The sequence below is a fragment of the Giraffa tippelskirchi genome, chromosome 14, assembly GCF_054371585.1.
Source record: "Giraffa tippelskirchi isolate mGirTip1 chromosome 14, T2T-mGirTip1v1.2.pri, whole genome shotgun sequence".
NCBI classification, from domain to species: Eukaryota; Metazoa; Chordata; class Mammalia; order Artiodactyla; family Giraffidae; genus Giraffa; species Giraffa tippelskirchi.
The window spans coordinates 68,523,098-68,547,565 of record NC_137288.1 but is presented as its reverse complement, the minus strand read 5'-3'; the positions used below and the strand labels follow the sequence as shown (position 1 = coordinate 68,547,565).

The following is a 24,468-nucleotide window of genomic DNA, read 5'->3' as shown; positions in this document are numbered from 1 at the left end:
TTGTTGCACTGTCGGCCTTGCACCGACGGCTCAAAGGAAGTGTGCGTGCACGCATGCTAAGTCGCCCAGTCGTGTCCGACTTTGTGACCCTGTGGATGGTATAGTCCGCTAGGCTCTGTCCATGGGACTCTCCAGGCAAGGATACTGAAGTGAATTGCCATGCCCTCCTTCTGGGGATCTTCCTGAAAAAGGGATCGAACTCGAGTCTCTTGCGTCTCCTGCACTGGCAGGTGGGTTCTTTACCAGGAGCACCACCTGGGAAGCCCAGGGGAGGGACTTTCTTTGAGAAGCACACAGCCTTGATGCACAGGTTTTAAACTACGGGCGTGGATGTGAAGTGCGCCAGGGAAAAGAACCCTCAGAGGCCCAGAGGCTGACTCCTCGGGAGCTAGCGCGGGCTCAGGAACCAACCAACTGCTCGACCTCAGGCTCTAAGCTTTCCTTGGACCAGTTTCCTCATCTGGACAATGGGTGATGATCACGTGTACTTCCTGCTTCATAAACCATCACACACTTCCGATGTCAGTGTGTGTGGAAGGCTTGTGCGAGTTACTACGGAATGGGCTTAAACTGCCTTATATTTTCAAAGTTGAGAAATGGGAGGAGTCGGGGGAGAGGTTCGCTGCCAATAACCAGCCAATGATAAACAAATGGCTATTTTTAGAAACTCATCTGGTCTCCAATCAAAAAACCTGCATTGCAAAGAGCTCAGCAAAGACAGTTTGAGAAACCCTGCTCCATCCGAAGGGGAGAACAGACGAAAGAGCTTTAAAAATGCAGTGGACTGTGGTAAGGCTAATTATCCCTTAAAAAATAAATACACGGAAAAGAAATGTAATGTCAAGGACTGAAGGAAAGCTAAATAAGAATAAAAAGCTTAGTCTAAGCTTAGAAATGATTTTTTTTAAATATAAAGATGATCTGCAGTGAGGCTATTCATCAACTTGTAAAGAAGTCATATAGAAGAGTCTGCTTATGTACACTGGTTGTTCAGAACATTAAATCCATAATCCTAAAGAAAACTGTATCATAAACAGTAATCCCTAGACTACACAACAAAGGCTCAGGACATCTATGAAGTAACTGCAGCAAGAAGCAACACTCACCCCCTTCTGTTACCCTCTAACGGCACACCCAGCTTCTCAGCCGACACCTCCCACTAGCTGGGGCCACAAGGGGCCAGGATGAGCCCCTACCGACATCACCACACTGCCACCTTTCCAGATGCACCCTGCTGGGCACTTCCCTAAGTCTCCTGCAGGGACTGGCAGGGCAAAGGTCAACGACTCTCATGGAAGAGGTGGTCATCCTAAATGTTAACAAGAACTCTGCATTACCCACCACGGTGGTTCCATGGCTTATTTTAATAGGAGTTACGATTTTCCCACAAAGATCTTTAAGTAAAACTGAGGTTGAAGGAATGCTCCTGTTTTCCTCTTGGGATCTGCAGATACCCGCTTGGAAAGCACAGGCAGCCCCAGCAGCTGCACGGACCCTGGCAAAACTGTCGAGCGGTGCTCTCTCGCTGACCTTGAGTGAGCTCCTTAACTACCAGAGTGAAACACTATGTGCAAAACACTATGTGCAAAACTAGCACCACACTCAATAAACACGACGCCTGACAAGTGTATTAAATCATTGTTATTCTACAGTGTACCTCCTTCCCCAGAAAGAGGCACGGATTGGAGACTGTCTTTACGAGCTGGTCTATGTGTTCACAGCCATAAACTCTACAGAGGTCTATATAGAAAAGGCACATAAAAATATAGCTACATTCCCATGTAATTTCTAACCTTCTCATGGGTCAAAGCTTCGGATTTCATCAAAATTAAACATCCAGTGACTGCATTCCTAGGCTCAACGTTAATTCCTGGAACATGGAAGTGGGTATTAATCTACAGCAATGGCCCCGGGAACTGAATACTCTCAGGTAACCAGATATGAAGTAAACACTTAAATGAGCTTTAAGTTGTCATTCTTTTATCGGTTCTCTCATTGAGTTTTCCCACATAGTTCAAAGGAAGAAGTACTAAAGGAGTTACCTGGGGCCCTAACTTACCATGGAATCTTAGATTCCAAGGAGAATTCTTAGATTTCTGTGTCTTATTATCTCCATTATAAAATACAGTAATTCTAAGCTTCTTAAATGTGTACAATTCCCAGAACTTAAGAGATAAACTAACTGTACCAGTTTGTCTTGCCCTTCGTGTCAATTTTGAACAAAAATATTAACTCAGAAATTTCAACAACAGTCTGTAAATCAAGCAATAAGCATCACTTTTTAAATCTGAAACTGAAAGAAAAACCTAGAACAGGAGACAGGGTGGTATATAGCCCAACTTTGCCCACCGGACCTCACACTTAATCACAGTGCAGCCCCTCACACACAGCAGAGTCCGGAATACACTGGAATTCAATCGTATTTACTGAACTGAGTGGAGCAGGGGCTGTTTTGACTACCATGTCCAAAGAAGCTACAAGCATGACTTCCACAGACCGAATTGCTTTCTTCTCCTTCTGGGAAGCCTCCGAGATCAGACCCTGTGCACAGCAGTACTGAGAGGGGGGTGGTGGCTCTGTCTGACTTTCATTCTGCTCCCAACCCTGTATCGTACTTGATGCAGTTACTTAATCTAAGTTTAAGTGTCCTCATCCGCAAAGTGGAAGGTGACAACAGCAACACTGAGAGGTGGTGTGAGGATGCACAGTGACTGTCATACTGAAAAAACCTGGAGAGCGTTAGACGTGTCATGGCCATCAGATGGGAGGGAGTATTAAACCGAATATACTTCTCAAGTACACAGTGCAGCCAACACTGCTACTGAAGCTGAGGGTAGTAACCCTCCCGGACATCTGTGTGACGCAATTCATCTGAAGCAACAAAGCAACAATTACAATCAGTATGTATGGGACACTCACCCTGGGCCCAGCACATTCTAAGTACTTCACGTAACTCATCTCCCTCCATCCTCCTGACAAGCACGCTATGGGCGTGCAGACTGAAGCCCAGGTAAGGCTAAGCAGTCTGTGCAGGTCAGAGAGCCGGCAAGGAGCACAGCCCAGGTGTGAGCTCTCACCCAGCATGGACGCTCTCTGAAGAGTCACAGTATAACCCCTAAGGCTTGTGTCCTTTTGCTTTTTGCTGGATAAAAAAAATCTTCTTAGCCCGGTGCTAGCTCACTCTCACCCGTTCCTTCAGGAGCCAGTCTGTGGATTATGTGTCAGAGCATAAGGGGACCACAATTACCTGTTGAGAATAAATTACAAAGCTGAGCCTTGCTTTGGATGCCATTCTGAGAAAAACTGAAAAGAGTAACCCAGGACTCTTAAAACCGTATGAAGGCCAGAGCTCTCCACCACCCTCATCCCAATCCATCTCTAAGACAGGCCAGCAGCATAGGGGAGGAGATGGTTTTTCTAAGCAATGTATTTATGACCTATGTATAACGTGATGATAACTGTTTCAGGCCTTATCTGTAAAAGCTGTCCATATTTTTCTCTGCCTACCCAGAGAAAACAATCAGGGCCATTTCAAAGTCACAGTAATGGAGATTAGCTTCAAAATGAATTCTTCAAAAAGAAACCAAAATATATCGCATTTATACAAAGGCACTGAAAAATGTTTTTGCTTCATTAGTACACACTATTTCATTTCTCTTTCTAGGCATCAATGTGCAAAAAAACCCACAAAACCCCACCTTGGTATCTTGCAGTCAAGAAATCTGACAGCTTTTCCTATCAGTCCATGGCTTTCTCCCTGTGAAGGGGACAGAAGACGGCTCATGGACAAGAGCTCTGATGTGGCGCCTCCCCAGTCGTTTACTATGCTGGGTGCACACGCGGTGTGAACAATTAGCGCCTCTGCGTGGGAGGAATCTTTTTGTTCTTAAAATTCAGGTAAGAACTTTAGAATCATCAAGTCCAGGATGACTGCTGTTCAAACCAAGATGGGGTCTGCCACTTGCCTTCGTCATCCTGATCGTGCACAGAGGGGCTGCGCGTGTGCATGTACATTATGGTTTAGCAGCAACAGTATACGCACACCTTTTGGGGACGTGATTAAAGATAATGGTTACAACTGTCATCGTTAACTGTGATGGCTACTCAATTCCCAGTCAAGGTACACGTCACTCCCAGACACAGGCTGCAAAGGAGCTATTTACTTATTTAATTTTGATTTTTACTGGAAGAAACACGCTACGCCGCAGTTCAAGAAGCCAAGGGAACAAAAGAACGAGAAGATGTTGTCATATAAAATGAAATTCAGAAGCTTGGTTGATATCCAAGGTGAAACAGTATCCCAAGAAAGGTCGCATTTGTCATCATGTGCTTGTCGGAAGGGACCAGACAGGATGGTATTTGATTCCTTAGGGGGGTGTGCTGATCAGGGCCAGTGCACTTGCCTAGCCCACAGACTGGAGAGAGAAGGAAAAGACAAATTTTAAGGCCATGTTCTAAGTATTTTATATGTATTATCTCATTTCAGTTCGGTTCACTCACTCAGTTGTGTCCAACTCTTTGCGACCCCAAGAACCGCAGCATGCCAGGCCTCCCTGTCCATCACCAACTCCCAGAGTCTACCCAAATTCATGTCCATTGAGTCGGTGATGCCATCCAACCATCTCATCCTCTGTTATCCCCTTCTCCTCCTGCCCCCAATCCTTCCCAGCATCAGGGTCTTTTCAAATGAATCAGCTCTTCACATCAGGTGGCTCAAGTATTGCAGTTTCAGCTTCAGCATCAGTCCTTCCAATGAACACCCAGGACTGATCTCCTTTAGGATGGACTGGTTGGACCTCCTTGCAGTCCAAGGGACTCTCAAGAGTTCTCCAGCACCACAGTTCAAAAGCATCAATTCTTTGGTGCTCAGCTTTCTTTATAGTCCAACTCTTACATCCATACATGATTACTGGAAAAACTATAGCCTTGAATATCCGGATCTTTGTTGACAAAATAATGTCTCTGCTTTTTAATATGCTGTCTAGGTTGGTCATGACTTTTCTTCCAAGGAGTAAGCATCTTTTAATTTCATGGCTGCAATCACCATCTGCAGTGATTTTGGAGCCCAAGAAAATAAAGTCAGCCACTGTTTCCACTGTTTTCCCATCTATTTGCCATGAAGTGATGGGACTGGATACCATGATCTTACTTTTCTGAATGCTGAGCTTTAAGCCAACTTTTTCACTCTCTTCTTTCACTTTCATCAAGAGGCTCTTTAGTTCTTCTTCACTTTCTGCCATAAGGGTGGTGTCACCTGCATATCTGAGGCTATTGATATTTCTTCCAGCAATCTTGATTCCAGCCTGTGCTTCTTCCAGTCCAGCGTTTCTCATGATGTTCTTCATTATCTCATTTAACCATCCTAATAACCCTGAGGGAGGTACCATTATTAGCCCCCTTTTGAAGATGTGAGAATTGTGCTTTAGAAAAAGTTCAGTGACCTGTTCATACCATCCAGTCGGCACAGCCAGGATCTAAACAGTGGACTCAGGATTCAAACTCGGACTTGTCTCATCTTTTCATGTTGTCTCTGTGAATCTACTGAAGACAACCAGGGTCCTGGAGTTAAACTCAACAGCAGACAGCCTTAGACTCTTATCAAAATCATGCACTGCAATTCAGAGACATGTAGTTTCTCTTAAAGTATATACAGAAAAGATCATCATTTTTCTTTTTAAAGATATATTATCTTGGTTTTCACTAAGATATGTGACATTCATGTATATTCCAAGTTCCCCAAGTGATAGAACCTAATAATAGATTGATTCTACTGTAAACTTACATTTCCTAACTTTATTCTTATTCTGTATCACTGATCTACAGAAGTGATTGTGCTTGCTGGCACAGAGGAAAATTCAAGAAACTGAATTGCTATTCTTTTGGAGAAAGATACTGAAGAACAGACACTCACATCATCCAAGTCCAACAGGAAAGAAGATGACATCCAAGAAGGCACACAGCTGCAAGAAGCAGGTTTTGGGAAAAGACCTGGAGACGGCGGAAAAGAACGCAGTGGGGAATGGTCAAGAGGTGAGTGGACACGGTCATCTAAATCTCTCCTGGGTCAAGCGTTCACGCACACAGAGTCATCCTCACTAAGCACACAGGCAGGGGCTTGAGCAACCACTGTCGGTACCACTTCCTGGCTCTTGGGATCTAATGTGACCTTTTTCGCAGGACTCATTCTACATGCACATCTTCCCTTTCAGAAAAATCACCAACAATCCCAGGGCGGACACAGTTTTATACATCTTTCTGTCTCCCACTGTGCCTAGCCAACACATGGTACATTTTCAATAACCACTTGATTTAATTTCAAGAATAGAACGACTCCTGTAGGACAGAAACTGAATCTTTTGGCTCTCTCTGTAAGCCGTCCCAGGTATTGAAAATGGAGTATAGGAGGCTGAATAATGATTCACAAAGACATCAGGTCCTAATTCCTGGAACTGGTAGATGTCAGCTTATCTAAAAAAATGGTTTTTGTGGATGTGACTAAATTAGGGATCTTGAGACAGATTATCCTGGATTATATAAGTGGGTATTAAATGAAACTGCAGGTGTCCTTATAAGAAAAGCAGGCTTCCCTGGTGGCTTAGACGGTAAAGAACCCGCCTGCAGTGCAGGAGACCGGGGTTCGATTCCTGGGTTGGGAAGATCCCCCGGAGAAGGGAAAGGCAACCCACTCCAGTATTCTTGCCTTGAGAATCCCATGGACAGAGGAGCCTGGCGGGCTACACAGTCCATGGGGTTGCAGAGTCAGACACGACTGAGTGAGTCACACTTTCAATATTTCACTTATAGGAGAAGTATAGGAGGCGACTGAAGACCGAGGTGGAGGTGGCAATGAGACACAGGAGGCAGAGACTGGAGTGACGTGGCTACAGCTGAAGGGATGCTGGCAGCCACAAGACGCTGGAGGCGGCAAGGGACGGATTCTCCCCTGAGCCTCCGGGGGAGCACAGAGCTGTGACATCCTGATTCCAGCCCAGCGATTCTGATCTTGAACTTCTGGCCTCCAGAATTATGAGAGAATTCATTTCTGTGTTTTGAGGCCAAGTCTGTAAGTAAGCTGTTGCCACTGCCACAGGAAACTGATACGTGGGCAAAGGAATCCAAAAACCTGTTTTAGGAAGAAGAGAACTGGAGGGCTGGGAGAGGTCTCGTTCTCGGACTCACAGGGATGTTCTTTGTGAATCCAGCAGGGACTGAACTGCTAGGGGAATCCTGTTCGAAACCAGAGAACGTCCCGACCAACAGCGACATGAGACACCATGCAAACCTTTATCCCGGGCACCACCAGAAATAAAAATGCTATTATGGGTCAAACTCCAATTCTGTGAGACTGATCAGGCCACCTGAAGGGGTGCCCCCGATATGATCTTGCCACCGACACATCCATCGGGTTGAGATGCACACACCGAGCGTCCTTCCTACCCCGCCCAGCGCTTCCGGTCTGTGCGCGCGCGCCAGGAAGCGCTTTCTTTCCAGAAACACAAAGACAAGTCAGGAAAAAAAAGCCCCGCCCAGCGCTTCCGGTCTGTGCGCACGCGCCAGGAGGCGCTTTCTTTCCGGAAACACAAAGACAAGTCAGGCAAAAAAGGAAACACCTATCGATTCCAAACCCCTTCAAAAGTCTGCTTAGAACAACTATTTTCCCCCACAAAACCTAGAGGATTCTGAAGGGAATCTCTGCTCCCTGCCGCTAATTTCCTCTTTCAACACCCGAAGTCCTCCTCCATTTTTATTTGCCTGCCCTGAGAGCCCAGGCAGAGCTACGGCTGACTGTCCCACTTACATAGAGCGCGTGCTAAGTTGCTTCGGTCATGTCCGACTCTTTGCGACCCCATGGATTGCAGCCCGCCAGGCTCTTCTGTCCACGGGATTCTCCAGACAAGAATACTAGAGTGGACTACCATGACCTCCTCCAGGGGATCTTCCCAACTCAGGGATTGAACCCGAATCTCTACGTGCCCTGCATAGGCAGGTGGGTTCTTTACCACCCGGGAAGCCCACTGTGATCCTCTTTCTTTGCAACGTTATACAAAAGCACAAAGCAAAATACGGTAATATCTGTTCAGATTCTGAGCTCATTAAACTGTGGTTTCTGAGGCCACCAGATCAACTGAGATATTTAAGTACTGCTGAAGTACTTAAGTTTTATTTGAACTATGGTTTCCTTTAAAATAGGCTCCACCGGCCGTCCGAACACGTGAAGGTTTGCTGTGGCTGCTGTTTTCCTGCTGTTGTTTTAAAACCACTTAATAGTTTAAAATGGAAGATAAATACACAACGTGAAACGTGCTTCCGGTGTGCTCCACCTCTGACCTCAAAAGTTGAAAGGGAAAATGAGGCTGGTCTGGCCGTTTCATCAGATGTCTTGCTGCGAGAATATCCAAGGAAAACCAGTCCTTGTGGCACAGAGATCACAGACACTGGCAGCTGCTTCTTTTTGACAGAGCGACCACTTCTGCTCCTTGCAGTCCTGCCGTAGTTTTATTTAGCCAGTTCCTAAGAAATCTCTGTCAACAGCTGCTTGGTTGAAAAATAAAAGACTAACAATTACACTTTTTTTTAAAGCAGAGAGATTAAAAAAAAAAAAAAGACTGAATTTGGAGCCATTCAGTGGGGGTGCTTCCACCTCAGTCCCAGACGCGACTTGTTCTTAAAAAAAAGGAGGGGAAACCAAAATGAACCTACGTCACCCCAAATTCAATAGGAGGGGAAACCAAAATGAACCTACGTCATCCAAATTCAATAGGCTTGGTAAGACACCCCACCAAGACTTTCGAAAACGTCCTAATTACCTTGGTTATGTAAATTAAAGAAGAAAATATTACCAGAAGGTGGCAGGAAGGAGAATCCTTCACTTTATTTTGGGAAAAAGCAGAAAGTGGGGTGTGCATTTCCATGATACTGATTCACGATCAGGTTTCTCAAGCGCTGATGTGAAGGCTGGTATAAAATGGGAATGCATGTCACTGAAGACAAATAGTACTGAAATATTTCCTAATACCCAAACCCTTACTCAGAGTAAAGAGATCTTATAAACAAATCATGAGAACCCATTATTACACATTACACAGCAGAGAATACATGAGTCAAAAGCAGTAAGATGTTTTGCAAAGACTAGGTTACGTTAACTAAAACTTTAAAAAAAAACAACATTAAAAAAGCAGCTTATTATTACACATCATAGCACACATACATATGCTGATGTACCATTTAGAAGCAAGAGCTTTATTGTACACAGCTTGGGTTATTAAAATTACTGTGCTTTCCAGTGACATTGAAGTACACAACAATTACACCATACCCAAAAGCTGACAGCTTGCTATTCCAAAAGGGGATTTATTACTTTTTAAAAAGGTGATCTGTTCTTTAAATTAAAACCCAGCTAGGCTGGTGCATTAACTTCACTAGCGCTGATTTTGCCAGGAACAGAACAAGCTGTTTCTCATCTTAGCTTCATAAAATTATTTTATTAAGAAACATGATTTGATGGTTAAGGAAGAATCCAAAAATGCATTTATCCCCCAAATGAAAAACAAACCTGCGCACAACATGTACTAGGTAGCCACCGACCAAGTTTTTTCTTTTTTTTCTTTTCTTTTTGACAAGATTCTCTGAGCTACTAGTCTCAAATTCTGGGATGTCACCCAGCTGGATATGATATAATCTAGCAAAATGATTTGGGAAAACTATATTCCTTTAGGTACACCCTCCTCCAAAGTCAGCATTAGTATATTTCAGGCTCTCAATAGATCAAACTTATAAAAGAGTAAAAAAAATTACATGGGTCAATTCATTTGTTTTTAAGATAAACATTCTATGGATCAAAAGATCTCACTTTTCAGATTAAATCTTATTTTATAGGCATTAACTTACTTAGTACAATTATATTGCAATCCAAAGAAGATTAATACTGGAGAGCTAACATTCCATATACTTATTTGTACTAAAATGAACATGTAATAAACTCACTGGATAATTAACGAGCATTAATCACATATAATGGAGAAGGAAATGGCAACCCACTCTAGTATTCTTGCCTAGTAAATCCCACGGACAAAGTCTGAGCCTGGGTTACAGTCCATGGGGTCGCAAAGAGTCGGACATGACTTAGTAACTGAGCTGAGCAATCACATATACTGTGGCACTAGTTGGTAAAGAAACTGTCTACCCATGCAGGAGACTTAAGAGACCTGGGTTCAATCCCTGGGTTGGGAAGATCCCCTGGAGAAGGGAATGGCTATCCACTCCAGTATTCTTGCCAGGAGAATCCACTGACAGAGGAGCCTGGCGGGCTACAGTCTATGGGGTCACAAAAAGTTGGACGTGACTGAAGTGACTTAGCATACACACAAAAGTATTAGTTACTAGACAATATGGGTAGAAGGGAGAAAACCCCTTGACCTCATAAGGGCTTAGAGAAAGGCATGTAGACAGAGACACACGTACAGAAACATCTGTGAATACAAGGTAGGATGTAACATGAGTCACGAGCAAGGCAAGAGTAAAGCTCTGACTTGGGTGGGATGGCCACGGGACAGGCCGAGGGAACCCCTGGGATGGGAGGAGGGACTGGGCAGAGGGGCCCAGGCCGAGGGCAGAGGACAGCAGGAGCCGCTGGTCAGGCTGAGCCAGGGGAGGTTCGGCAGGACGGGGAGACCAGGAAAGCTGCGGCGGAGGGCCACCCCCGACACACGGGCCTGGGGCAGTGAGGCCGGTGGCACCAAGGGCATCTGGAGTCCACTTGGAGAGGGACGGGGAGCCACAGAGGCGGTGGGGCGCATGCAGGACAAGGCTCAGGGCGCCACTCAAGGGCAGCTCGTCTGCGGAGTCCCTGCAGCCACTCAGCTCGCGGGATGCGCTCCGTGTGCCTTCACAGCGAGGCCGCCGGCACCCATTGGCTGGCACCCAACAGCGACACGTTCAGGTTCTCATCCTGTTTTCAGGGTGTGAACTCGGGTGCTTCTGGAGACCCTCCAGACCTGTGACCTTTCACGTTACTTTCTGCACTTCAGGATGATAGGTAATTAATGGCTACACAGCTTATTCAATCTAGCTTCTTAAACTGGTTATACCCCAAGTAAGAGTGGCTTCCCTGATGGCTCAGCGGGTAAAGAATCTGCCTGCAATGCAGGAGACACAGGAGATGCAAGTTCGATCCCTGGGTTAGGAAGATCCCCTGGAGGAGCAAATGGCAACCCACTCCAGTATTCTTGCTTGAAAAATCCCATGGGCAGAGGAGCCTGGTGGGCGACAGCCCAAAGGGTCACAAACAGCCAGACGTGACTGAGCACATTGCCACTCTCTGGTAAGAGAAGACAACTTGGGTTGCTTCTTTTTAAATAAGGGGTGTGTGTGTGTGTGTGTGTGTGTGTGTGTGTGTGTGTGTGTAAACTAAATGCTAAGAAGCTGCTGGCAAATGTTCACTATATTCATGGCGGGGCAGGGTAGCCCTGAAAATTCTTGATTCACGTATCAACAATTATTTGTGGCAATTTTTGGTTTGCACTTAGTTTCACCCAACTATGTTTTAGCTTTAAAAACTGATATATGAAATCAGCTTGCTGGAGAACACCAAACAAAAATGCGTGCCACCTTTCTTAGGCAACGATTCCATGCCACAGGCCAAATTCCATTCATTGTATGCCAATAAGCTGGTACAGTGGGAAAATGAACCAGACTCTGACATTCTCAGGGCTCAGAAAATAGCCGCTTGACATGGACTTGGACAGATTCAATTACTCCATTGAAATCTGAAAAACGTGGTCCTGGATTCATCACACCACACACTCACTCACTGATTTAACAGGAGAACGTCACTCACCAATTGCAAAAACCGGTCTCTCTTCTCCCCAGACACAGAAGTCTGCACTTCCTGGCTTCCTGGCAGGCAGGAGTGTCGGCCAGTGCCTCTGAGAAGAGGGGACATGTGGCACCTCCTAGTTGGGCTCCTGTGTGACCTTTGCTCCTCTGGGTCTCTGCGTGACCACAAGGATGGGCACTGCCTGCCGACCCGCCCTGGCACGCAGCACAAGCGAGAGAGAAACTTTTGGTGTCAAGCCAGTAAGATCTGGAGACGCCCTAACAGACCTCTCTTTCTCAAAGCCCATCACCACTGGTGCATCCCTCAGCGGATCTCCAAGGTTCCACTTTGTGGGCAGAGGACGCATCTCCATGAGACAGAATATTACATGTCTGCATAAACAAACAGCTCCTCTTCATCAAAGAGAAACTGGCTACAGTTTCGGTCCACATTCCAGCAGTACTAATCCTGTGCTTCAAAGTCACAGTAATATATTTTCTCGCTCTAAATTGTAAAAGACATCGCTAGGATTCTTTTCTTACACATCATTTCTAATAATGCTGCCTTATATAAACACTATTTTCATATGCAACAAGATAAGGGATTATCTGGCTATTTTTAGATGCTCTACCCGCTCTGAGTCTGGCCAAGGTTGTTTATATACATTTGGAGGGACCTCCAAGCTTTCATGCTGGTTATTATTTCACATTTGCCAGGGGTGGGATTTCGTCAGCAATAGCAATACATCATGCAGATGACGGGAAGTTTAATCTATTTTATCCTGCGTTTATGAAGCCCAGTTGAACAATGGGTTTGGATCTATTTTAGACTATCCAGTCAAACAATGAAGGTGGAACTATTTTTAATAACAAATCCTTTGAACTAATAAGATTAGCAAAAGAAACCTGGCCGGTGTACTTCCCCACTGAACTTCCTGATTACTAGACTGTTGATAGTTGGGTCTGTTAGTCATTTATTTGCATTTTCATTCATTTATTCAACAAATATTTGTTTTGTGCCTGCTTTGTTTCAAGCTCCAAGCATCCAGAGTTGAATGCCAATCTATGGGTTTATAATATTAATTTACTAAAATATCTATCTGAACACGTGATACCTAGCAGTTGTCGATATTTTGCTTTAATAGTACAGAGAGATGCTAATTAAATGTGCCACTTTTAATTGTGACATGCGAGATTATTGAATAAAGAATGAAGTTCCTAAAAGTCAATTAATTTTATTAAGGAAATTCTGAGTATCAGTGGGATAGAGCAAGACCTCAGGTTCACGAGAGCGAATTCAGTTAATTTATGGGAGAACCTGAAAATCTGCCAAGAGCTGCACAGTTATTCACACTTGGCACACAGAGATTTCAGGGGACTGTGTAACTCCGGTGACCCCAAGACACTTCCCTGGTGGTTCAGTGGCAAAGAGTCCACCTGCTAATGTAGGAGACCCGGGTTTGATCCCTGTTGGGAAGATCCCCTGGAGAAGGCAATGGTAACCGCCCCAGTATTCTTGCCTGGAGAATCCTACGGACAGGGGAGCCTGGTGGGCTACAGTCGTCGCAAAAGAGTTGACTTAGCAACTAAACAGCAACAACAACCCTAAGATACACAAAATCCACAGAAGACATTCTCCTGCCTCAGACACTGAAGACACTCGATGGGGACGTGGTGGTGATGAGTGTCAAGTGGAGGCCTCCTCCCCGCGTCACCGAGGGCGTCTCTTGCTTTGGGTCCCGTTGCCATCAGCAGCTGCCAGAGCGGGAGGATGGGGCTCTGAGTATGCGCGGCTGACTCGCACCCCAAGGCGTGTGCTCAGCAGGCAGTATGCAAGACACACTTCTGGTCTGCTCACAAGCTTATTTTAAAAGCACCCTGAGGAGCAGATTCTAGTCTTCAAAATGCTAGGAGTTCGACAAACAGAATGGTCAGGCTCAAGCTTTTTCCTACCCAGACCTGATGCCCTGCTGGCCTCGCACACAATCAGCAATTCCTGAGCCAGAAGCTGCTCCTTCCTCCCTCGGCTCCTCGGCCTCTCCCAGCAGAGCCTTCCTAGATGCAACTCAGAGTGGAGACCAGAGTCAGAGCCTTGACTCTGAGCTAATTTATACACAAAGCAGTCACCATAAACACTAGCCGTGTGTTATCACATTTACTTGGGAAAAACACTCACAATGGATCGAGCGCTCATCCCTGCAGCAACGTGGGTCACTCATTCATTTTTACAACTAATCTAGACAAAGGAATATGCAGGTTGACTTAGTGGTACTGCAGCTGGAATGTTTCAATTTTCAGAATAAAATAGCAATTACTTCTGATTATACCTAAACCCAGGATATGGTGCCTTATTATGGGCCTGTTCTTTTGTCAGGGTACTTACATTTGTACCTCTGGATGCGTGGCACAAGGAATCATGCTGAATTTACACTGAGAACATGGCATAACTGGAAAACCATCTGTCTGATACTTCAGTTTCTCTAACTGGACCCAGTACAAACTAGTTAGCTGAGCTGTTCAGTTTTTAGGTAGCAAGTTAGTAATATTTATCTAGACTGCAGAGAAAGTGATACAATGAATGTTCGACGTTTAAACACATTTTCACTGGGACCTCAATATTAAAAACACCCTCAGTGGTGCTGTTGGTATATATTTGGTCAGCATCTGTTGCTAAGCCTTGAAAATAAAAGTCAATATTTAACCGAAACTTATTTTATTTTGCCAACAGCAAACTGGAGGTCTTAAGAAGACAATACACTAAAGTGTAAAACACAGTTAAATCCTTTAGTTTTCCTTTTTCCCTTATAAAATTCTGTAATAAAACTCTTACTAAATCATGTTAATACCCACCTCACAACCTTACATAAACTGATACTTATCTCCACAGTTTAGTGCTTTAAAAATTTTACTGTACAATATGAAATTTTATGGTTGTAGTCTCTTAAACGGAGAAGGAAATGGCAACCCACTCCAGTATTCTTGCCTGGAGAATCCCGTGGACAGAGGAGCCCGGTGGGCTGCTGTCCATGGGGTTGCGCAGAGTTGGACATGGCTGAAGCGACTTAGCATGCATGCATGCATGCACGGGAGAAGGCAATGGCAACCCACTCCAGTGTTCCTGCCTGGAGAATCCCAGGGATGGCGGAGCCTGGTGGGCTGCCGTCTATGGGGTCGCACAGAGTCGGACACGACTGAAGCGACTTAGCAGCAGCAGCAGCCGCCTCTTAAACTAGGAGACTACTCACAATTATTCATGTTTCTATTTTGTGTACTAAAAAAAATCCTACAATTAAAAATGAGAAAGAAAATAGAACAGAAGCCGACGTTCTCGCTCTTGATGGTTTGGCACACAGATGTGTTCTCTTTTAGTTATGAAACCTTAAGGTATGTCACTACATTTTCCACAATGAACCCTGAGATAAGAAGTGACATGAGCCTTCTCCACAGCCTACTATTCAATTTTTCTCAAAGTTGGTAGAAGAACAGCAAGATTTCAGTGAGAACTACTGGGTGGGCAAATTAGTCAGGCATGGATGACCAAAGTTCTACAGTAATTTGATTTTAAAGCTTATTTTCTCGTACTATTTGAGATCATGCTCCGCTGTAAATGAAACTGGAGTATGAACTAGGCACATGATAGGCACATGACTTCTTGTGTTGTTTTGTTTGTTAATGGCTGTCAGAGTACTCTTCCCACCATCTGTGTTAGGCAGAGCAAACGGGCTCTGCCCTGAGCTCACTCCTTGCTCTTCCAAGTAAAACACAGGCTGGTGTACACACACACAACTGATAAAAGGATACTCACCAGCAGTGAAACCCTAACCCAGTGACTCAGTTGTCTACCAAGTCCGACCAAACGTAATGCATAAGGAAGCAAATGGAAATTTGCACTATGAAACTCTTTTTAGACCTCATTTTGCAAAACTCTTTATAGATCAAAGATTTATGAATAGCCCGAGAACATGAAAAGCAGCGTGAATGAACAGAGGTTTAGATTCTGCTATGTAAAGTCAGGACATAATTACTTCAATTTATTCAGAAATGTAGTATAGACATGAACTCATGATCATGAGGGTAAATTCACCCTGCAGGGTGATGGTCCCTGTAGGACCCTTGCTCACAATTTCACTCTGTGGACTCCGTGGGCAGGAAGCACATACTACAGGAGACATGTATATTCCAGTTTCTTCTTATGGATTTATTTTACATAAACTTGTTTCCACTCCATATTTTAAACACAATTACTGACCAAAGCCTTGTCCTCTATTTGTAAGTCAAGCATGCAGTTGTCTGAATTCTTTGGCCAAAGGCAAACAAAAACAAATGAGACTGGAATGTCACGCTGGGTTAAGAGCCGCCTTTTTGATCATATAGACCTCATTAAGCTCCTTATTATTTGTACAGGAGAAAGTTAAATGAGGACAAAGCTATACAGACTTGAACAATGTCAAACTAGAAGTGTCCAGTGAAAAAGTCAAAGAAGAAAAGGTCTTAAAATAGCTCTTTTAAGTTCTTCAATTAAATATTATCAGCACATTCAATTGCTTCTGTGTAAATGTTAGCCTCCAGGTGCTCATTCTGGGTCAATAAAAAGGTTATTATCATTAAGGTCACAGAACAATATACTCATACATGCTTGGCCTTTTGGGAAAATTTCTATTGGCCACCAAACATGACCTCTGAACCACAGAAATTTCCAAATGCAGGTGATGCACATGAACAGCAGCTCATGCTGTCATCACTGCGGCTCCAGTGTCCAGCGGAGCCCTCAGTGCAGTCCTGTATTTGACTGTTTACCCAAACTGACCCGTCTGAATTAGCAGTACCGTGTGCGATGCATCAGCAATCAGGTCAACATTCCAAGCTGCTGGGATTATCAGTACCTTTAGGAAATCCTCAGTGTGCTAGGCTTCACTCTGCCACATACCGAAAGAGTTTGTTTTCCATTGTTGTCACTATATCCACAAGATAGAGTATGGGCTACATAAGGACTGTGTGTTATTTTCATAAGGTGCCCTTCTCTTTAAGACACTGTCCACTGACAGGAGTTTGTGACCGAATTAAAAGCAAACACATGAACAAAACTGGAAAGAACACAGTATGTTATATAAAGTAGTTTTTGGGTACTTTATATAAAAAGGACAGCACTTTTTGCAGATGCCAAATCAATGCGTCAAACATGGCGCATTTGCTGGAATGCTGCCTGTGCCACGGGACACTGAAGACCAGTGTGTATCTCCTCACATTCAATGCAACACAGCACTTCTCCAGGCACACACTCAGCAAACGCTCATCGAGTTCATTATATGGACCTGCATTATGATATACACAGTATTTTAGAAATTCAGAATTGTCTATGTACAAGTTCTAATGAACACAGCTTCTATTCTACCCTCTACTTAAATATACCTGTGGTGACTGAAAACACTGATGTTGTGTGCCTAACAATGTGCACCCACATGCAAAATGCTCCAACATCTCTGAAATATTGTATAGATAATTAAGAACTTAAGGTATGGAAATTGTGTATAGTTACTTATAAAAGAAGTTAACTTTTTTCATAGGTGAGGAGACCGCACCTTAATAAATAATGTCGTATTTACTGTGTGAGCAGGATAAGAGCTTATTAAGACATGCTGTTTGAGTTAGGCTGAAAGGGTAGGGAACTCCCTGGGGGTCCAGTGGTTAGGACCTGGCTTCTCAGTGTGAGGCCCCGGATTCGACCCCTGGTCAGGGAACTAGGGCTAAACTGAGTGGCACAGTCGGGCTAGGGGGTGTGGGGGGTAAGGTGCTGAAAGAACGAGGAACGAACCCACCAGAAATCTAGTTCATCTAACATTTAACTTCTACATTCTGCTTTCATAAAATCGCTTGATTAAAACGTTTGATTCTTGCAAAGAATCATTTGTAAGAGGAGGACAGGTTTTAATATCTGTAAAACTGACTTCCCCATGTCTAGAACAAACTAGACTAGAATCTAGAATGTCTCTTAAATAGGAGTTAGAAACACCTGGCATGAATGAAAGCTGACCATTCTATCAATTTTACAGTAAGCTATTATCAACTGCTATCTTAATTGAGCCTGGTCTGAGAGAAAGGCCTCATTGAAAGGGTAGGAAGTAACCAGATGTTAGAAAAATCTAGAAGGCAAAACATGTAACTTTACCTAGTGAACTTTTGTCTTAACAATCTGGACAATTAGGATTGTCCAAACATTCCCAACAGACAACTCAGATTACTGAGCACCATCTAGCCAAGGGAGCAGACTGACTCCTGATCTGCCTGAAAACAAAACAACACTAACAACTTTACATTAAGTCCTCTAATATGGCAATATTTAGACATTCACAGAAGAACTTGATCATATAAAAGGCCATTTTTCCTGAAATTGACAAATAATAAGAGTTAAGTTTTTCTATTAAGTACTTTAGGCGTATTGAACTCATTTAGACAACATGCATTTATTGTCTATTATCTTCAATACACAATACTAGGTGATAAGTGATGTTAATTCTGAGCAAATCAGTGAAAATGAAGCAAAGAAAAGGCAAAAAAGAACCAACATATAACCCAGAAAGTTACCAGGCATCTTCACAAACACCCTTGCTAAATTTCTTTCAAGGTGCGTACGTGCTAAGTAGCTTCAGTCGTGTCTGACTCTTTGTCACCCTATGGACTGTAGCCAGACAGACTCCTCTGCCCATAGGATTCTCCAGGCAAGAATACTGGAGTGGGTTGCCATGGCCCCCTCCAGGGGATCTTCCCGACCCAGGGACTGAACCCACATCTCTTACATATCTTGCATTAGCAGGCGGGTTCTTTACCACCAGTGCCAGCTGGGAAGCCCTCTTTCAAGGTGTGGGCTGAACAATGAAAACAGAAACATGTTCAAGGTTTCCAGTAAGAAGAAAGTAATTGAAGTTCACCAAAATGACTCTGCCCTATCTAGTAATGTGGTCATGGCTGGATTGTTATGCTATGCTATGCTAAGTCGCTTCAGTCGTGTCCGACTCTGTGCGACCCCATAGACGGCAGCTCACCAGGCTCTGCCGTCCCTAGGATTCTCCAGGCAAGAATACTGGAGTGGGTTGCCATTTCTTTCTCCAGTGCATGAAAGGGAAAAGTGAAAGTGAAGTCACTCAGTCGTGTCCGACTCTTAGCGACCCCATGGACTGTAGCTGTCCTCTTATGACTTCTCCTAGACTTTTTCTTAAGACCAAAAACTAATGGGAAGAAAACTACAGGTGGGTGGGGATTTAATACATCAATAGGCCAACCATACAAGGATATCTTCTTGAGAATCTTTCTGTAGTGACCAAAAATTGCAGAGGAACTCTGTTATAATCAATCAGATTGTAAAGAAATGTTCACAGGCTTATTGGAAAGGGAAAACATAATAAACCAGTATAAACTCAAAAACCCAAAAACCTACAGCTGTCAGGAGAGCTGTGTATAAAGCTTTGGTAATTTATTATACTGTGAATTGAGTTTCTGTATTTCTTCTGCATTTAAGTAAACAAGAAGCTTGGGGAATGCCCCGGCAGTCCAGTGGTTAGGACTAGACGTTTTCACTGCCACGGGCCCTAGCTCAGTTTCTGCTGGGGGAACTAATATCCCATAGCCAAAAAGAAAAAAGCCAAAAAGAAAAAACCTCATTGTGCTGAGGTCTCAAGTTGAGCTTCTGTCTGAGTTGGGCTTCCCTGGTGGCTCAGATGGTAAAGTGTCTGCCTGCAATGCAGGAGACCTGAGTTCAATCCCTGGGTTGGGAAGATCCCCTGGAGAAGGAAACGGCAACCCTCTCCAGTACTTTTGCCTGGAAAATTCCATGGATGGAGGAGCCTGATGGGCTACAGTTCATGGGGTCGCAAAGAATCGGACATGACTGATCGACTTCACTTTAAACAAGAAGCTTGAGACTAGATTTAAGAGTAATAATTTACTCTTTTCATTGAGGCAAAACATTTTCAGGATATGTCTTAACCTACTATTTTTCAACATAGGTATATACATATATTCAGCCTTCATTTAATAATATTCCAAGAACAAAGACATACTATCTAACATTTGGTATGCAAGTCTTATCTTTTCAAACACCATGTGTATTTCCTGAATGCAGAGGCCATGTATTCAACTTAAATTCCCCTCATCACAGCCATTAGCAGAGCCAGACATATGGAAGCATGTTTAGAAATTGCTAATGACTCCTCTGATATGAAAAATGCAGTGAGCTACTCAAAGCTAAAAGCCATTGTGTCCAAAACAGTCTTTCCAATGACTTAAGTTTCATATTTTGCTTCCCTTACTATATTGCTACCCAGGCCAATTCAGAGAAATTCTAAATAAAAGTGAAGTGAGAATTTATACAGAAAGAAAATCTGAAGCAATGCATCACAGTTGTTTGAATCAGCATCTAGAGTGAAGCAAGAACGCTGATGAAGACCTGCTCATTTATGACGGGAGTGAAGGGCTTCACCCGGGAGAATGTGCTTGAGCAGAGCAGCTGACGATTCTACTGATCGTCTGCATGGTCGGAACAGAGGGAAAAGGGAAACGCACGTCAGCAATCAACTCAAGTAGTCATCTGGTTAAAGAAAATATTCTGCTATCCTTGGTGTATGATAACCCACTGGAGATACGTGAGACAGAGGCAGGGAACCCCTGCAAACCAACACAATGGCATCGGGGCAACAGTCCAAGTTCATGGTAAACAAAGAGGATGACTTTGTAGGACCACAGACACTCGTGCCCGGGGGAGGGGAAGCCACGACGGTTTAAATACAACCCCAAACACCACCACACTACACAGGAAATGCTGCAACGGGGTAAGAACAGCATGTTCCCTATTTCTCAAAGCAAACAGGTTTTAGAATCCCTAAACTAAATCTCCTTTTCCATCTTCCCTGACCCTAAGGTGATTATGTCACTCACTGTTCCCTGATTAAGTCAGTAGTAGAATGGTCCTTTTGCTGAGATTTTGTGCTGAAAATCACCTGTAGACCAATCTGCAGATCAATTTTCATATTAGCTGTCAAGAGAAACTCTGAGAGATGATCTTAAATTACAAAGTAACAGTTCACTGATTCTTTCCAGCTCTCAATTTGCCACTTAGAGTTTTGAACTGAATCTTGAAGTCAATTTTTGCAGCATTACAACCAAGAGACGCTTTGCAATTAAATCTCAAAAGCAGGATAAATATGTTTGCCTACAATGACCTCTTCCAACGAGTTCAAATTCTGTTATTACTTCTCTTCAGCAAAAGATAAACCAAGTGCAGCATTTAATCCCTGAATAAAAAATTTTTCAAAAAGTATTCTTTATTTATATTCATTTCCTCAGTGACTACAAAGAGACTCTGAACTATTTAGTCAATTAGAACTGAGTATTTCAACAAGAGTTTGGGCAACATATAATTTCAGGATAACTCATGTATCCACAAAAAAGACTACAATTTACTCATTTTAATCCACTAAATTTAAAACAGTTAAAGGATTTTACTAACAGACAAGTATTTACTAACTTCATGAAGCATTTATTTTGGTGATTATGCAAACAAACAGATATGACTTGCCTTTTAAAAATAATGATCCAATAAAACAACACAAATCTTTACAAAAAAATAAGACATCATTAGAACACGTGGACTAGACTATGAATTCTACCATGTTGAAATTTCAAAATTTCACAGCACAACCATTCTGGGCATAAAAGGTCATGAAGACTGCATTAGAGTCACGTGGGTTTTTTGCGTTTTGAAATATGCCTGGGTACCTCATTTCCCTGGTCTGCTGGCTTCTGAGGGACTCTCTGAATGAGTCTGTTTACTGGAGACAGAAATCACTTTAACACCCATTCACAGGCCTCAGTACCAGAAGAATGTGGTAAGCAGAAATACAAAATCTGAGATTCACACAGTGTAGGAAGGGCAACACTGCAAAAAGGATAACTGGGTAACCATTCAGCACGTTCTTTTCAGCACTGATCAATTAAATCCTTTGCTTAAAGCATCTACTCAGAATTTTTAAAATTACATAGCTCTTGACCCTGAAATGTATTAGCATGTGTGTGTATGTATCACACATGTGATGCATGTATAGAGGGGAGAGCAAGCATAAGAATTCCCCACGACAACACACACACGCATGGAGAAACACAGCGGATTCCCAGCACCTGGAAGCACCAGCCCGGTACCCAGCCAAGGAGCATTACCAGTCACCCATCGGGCTACCCATAACTCGACAGTGCCCACAGCATTATTCTCTATGCCAATAGTTGAAAAAGCAGGTCCACAATTAAATAAAATATCCAGACACAAGGTTTAGCAAACTAGTTTAAATGCGAAGCATCAATTATATACAAGTTTTTCAGAGCAATAAAATTAAGTATTAGACAAGTCATCTCTACTGAGAATAACAAGATGATGCAAAATCAGCCTGCCCAGAAGACCAGATGTTGCCCCAACAATGGAGATAATCACTGATGGAAGCTCCTGGCACGTCTGTGGACAGACGACCCTCCCATCCCCCATCGCTGACTAAAGTAACTCCAGCCCCCAAAGCGTTTTGTCCCACACAATCTTTTTCTGTATTGATAACCATGTGCAATGGTGTCATAAAGATAGATTATTCATATCGCTACTATCATCCCTAAATTTCTCTTCTTACTAATATAGAGTTCCTGCGAACGTATCTTATTCTTTGCTTCCAGGACTGAGACACGAGAAACGTCTGCGGAAAGTTCCCTGCAGGATGGGGATTATGCAAACAACCTCCAGGCACGCAGCGCCAGGGCCATCTTGGCGAGGCTTCATCAGACATTCCCAGAGTGGCCTGTGTTTTGCTTTCCCCAGTAGGTCTGCTTGTCAGACCCAGGAAGGATTTTTTAAAAGTATATTAATGTGTGAATTAGTTTGTTAGTAAGGCAGGAGGAGAAGGGGGCGACAGAGGATGAGATGGTTGGATGGCATCACTGACTCGATAGACAGGAGTTTGAGCAAGCTCCACGAGATGGTGAAGGACAGGCAAGCCCGGCGTGCTGCAGTCCGTGGGGTCGCAAAGAGTTGGACACGACTGAGCGACTGAACAACAAAGCACCACAAACTGGGTGGCCTAACCCAACAGGAACGTATTGTCTCGTAGTCATAGGGCTTCCCTGGTGGCTCGGCTGGTAAAGAACCCGCCTGCAATGCGGGAAACCTGGGTTTGATCCCTGAGCTGGGAAGATCCCCTGGAGAAGGGAAAGGCTACCCACTCCAGTATTCCGGCGTGGAGAATTCCATGGATTGTATAGTCCATGGGGTCACAAAGAGTCGGACATGACTGAGCGACCTTCACTTTCACAGTCATAGAGGCTGCAAGTCCCAGGTCAAGGTGTCAGCAAGGTGGGTCCCTTTTGAGGGTAGTGAAGGAGAATCTGTTTCAGCCTCTCCCCAAGCTTCAGGTGGTCTGCTAACCACCTTTGGTGCTCACGGCTTCTGATGTATCACCCTGACCTCCATCTGCATCCTCACATGGCATTTCTCCCTTGGGTTTATATCCCTATTTCCCCTTTGTTATAAAGACACCAGGCTTACTGAATCAGGACCCATCCAAATGATCTCACTTTAACTGTGTCTGCCAAGACACTAGTTCCAAATGAGGTCACATTTTTTGTTCCTGGAGTAAGGACCTCAATATCCCTCTTTGGGGGGACACAATTCAACCCATAACAATTAGTAATGGTGAAATGGGCAGGGGAGCTGCTTTCTCAGAAGGAGTTTCTCCCGAGTCAGGTGGACGGTGTGTGGCTGGGGGACGAAGCACGGGGACCCCGTAAGAGGGAGGACCGTGTTATCGCCTCCAAGCCTCATGGTGATTAAGGTGGGTAAAAGGGCAGCGTCTGAGTCCTACAGGCTCTTCTCCAGTTTCCCACCGCGCCGCCTTCTGGGCAACAGCAGGCAGGCCTTGCTTCTGTCTGAAGCGGCCACGTGGCCTGATGCAGCCGAGGATGGGCTGTGTGCCTTGGCCGGCAGCGTGCCATCCGCCACGCTCCTCGCCCCCACGGCAGGGCTGGAGGAGGTACAACACCCGTGTGTGCCGTCTGCGGGGGGACCTCGGTGACCACACTGAGCCTTGCTCCCCTGCTAACGGATGCTGGACATCTGTCCAGAGCAAAACAAATAAACAAATCCTCACGGTCTAAGCTATGGAGATTATGTTGCTGCAGCACCACCAAGCTTGAGACAGATGGGAATTCCCTACTGTGAGTTCATGCTCTCCGCAGGCCCTTGGGTCTCTCTGTTTCACGTGTAACCAGGGGAGGGAAAGCCATTTCACCAGCCCATATAAAGTACCAGGCCTAAATGCAGAACGCTACACCAGGCCGAGCCACTGGGCCCCACCCACTGAGAGCATTCAAACTCGACGGAGATATCAAAGCCTGCCAGAGAGCTAGACAGATCCAGTCCCAGGCAGGTCAGCACAGAGCGAAGCTCACTTACTCAAGCATTCAACCTTAAGTGGGTGTAACTTTCTAATTTAAATCCACTGGACTGAGGCAAAATGGACTGAGTGATCTTTTATTTAATTTCAATCATTGCAATTATTGATAGTATTTCCCAAACCTTTTATTTTGCTCTGAATAACTATTTAAATTTCCTGGAGTGTAAATTTCAGGGGC

The 24,468-nt window shown here is 44.2% G+C and overlaps 1 protein-coding gene and 1 long non-coding RNA gene across 28 annotated transcripts in view; one reads left to right on the top strand and one right to left on the bottom strand.

The window, feature by feature from the left end:
- Window positions 1-24,468, bottom strand: part of NEDD4L (NEDD4 like E3 ubiquitin protein ligase) — a 429,120-nt gene that overhangs the window by 99,262 nt on the left and 305,390 nt on the right. The gene's annotated exons all lie outside the window — the stretch shown is intronic.
- On the top strand, window positions 9,589-13,741 carry LOC145534749 (uncharacterized). Its single transcript, XR_014074943.1, has 2 exons — window positions 9,589-10,110; window positions 10,333-13,741. It is a non-coding gene; the product is annotated as an uncharacterized LOC145534749 (long non-coding RNA).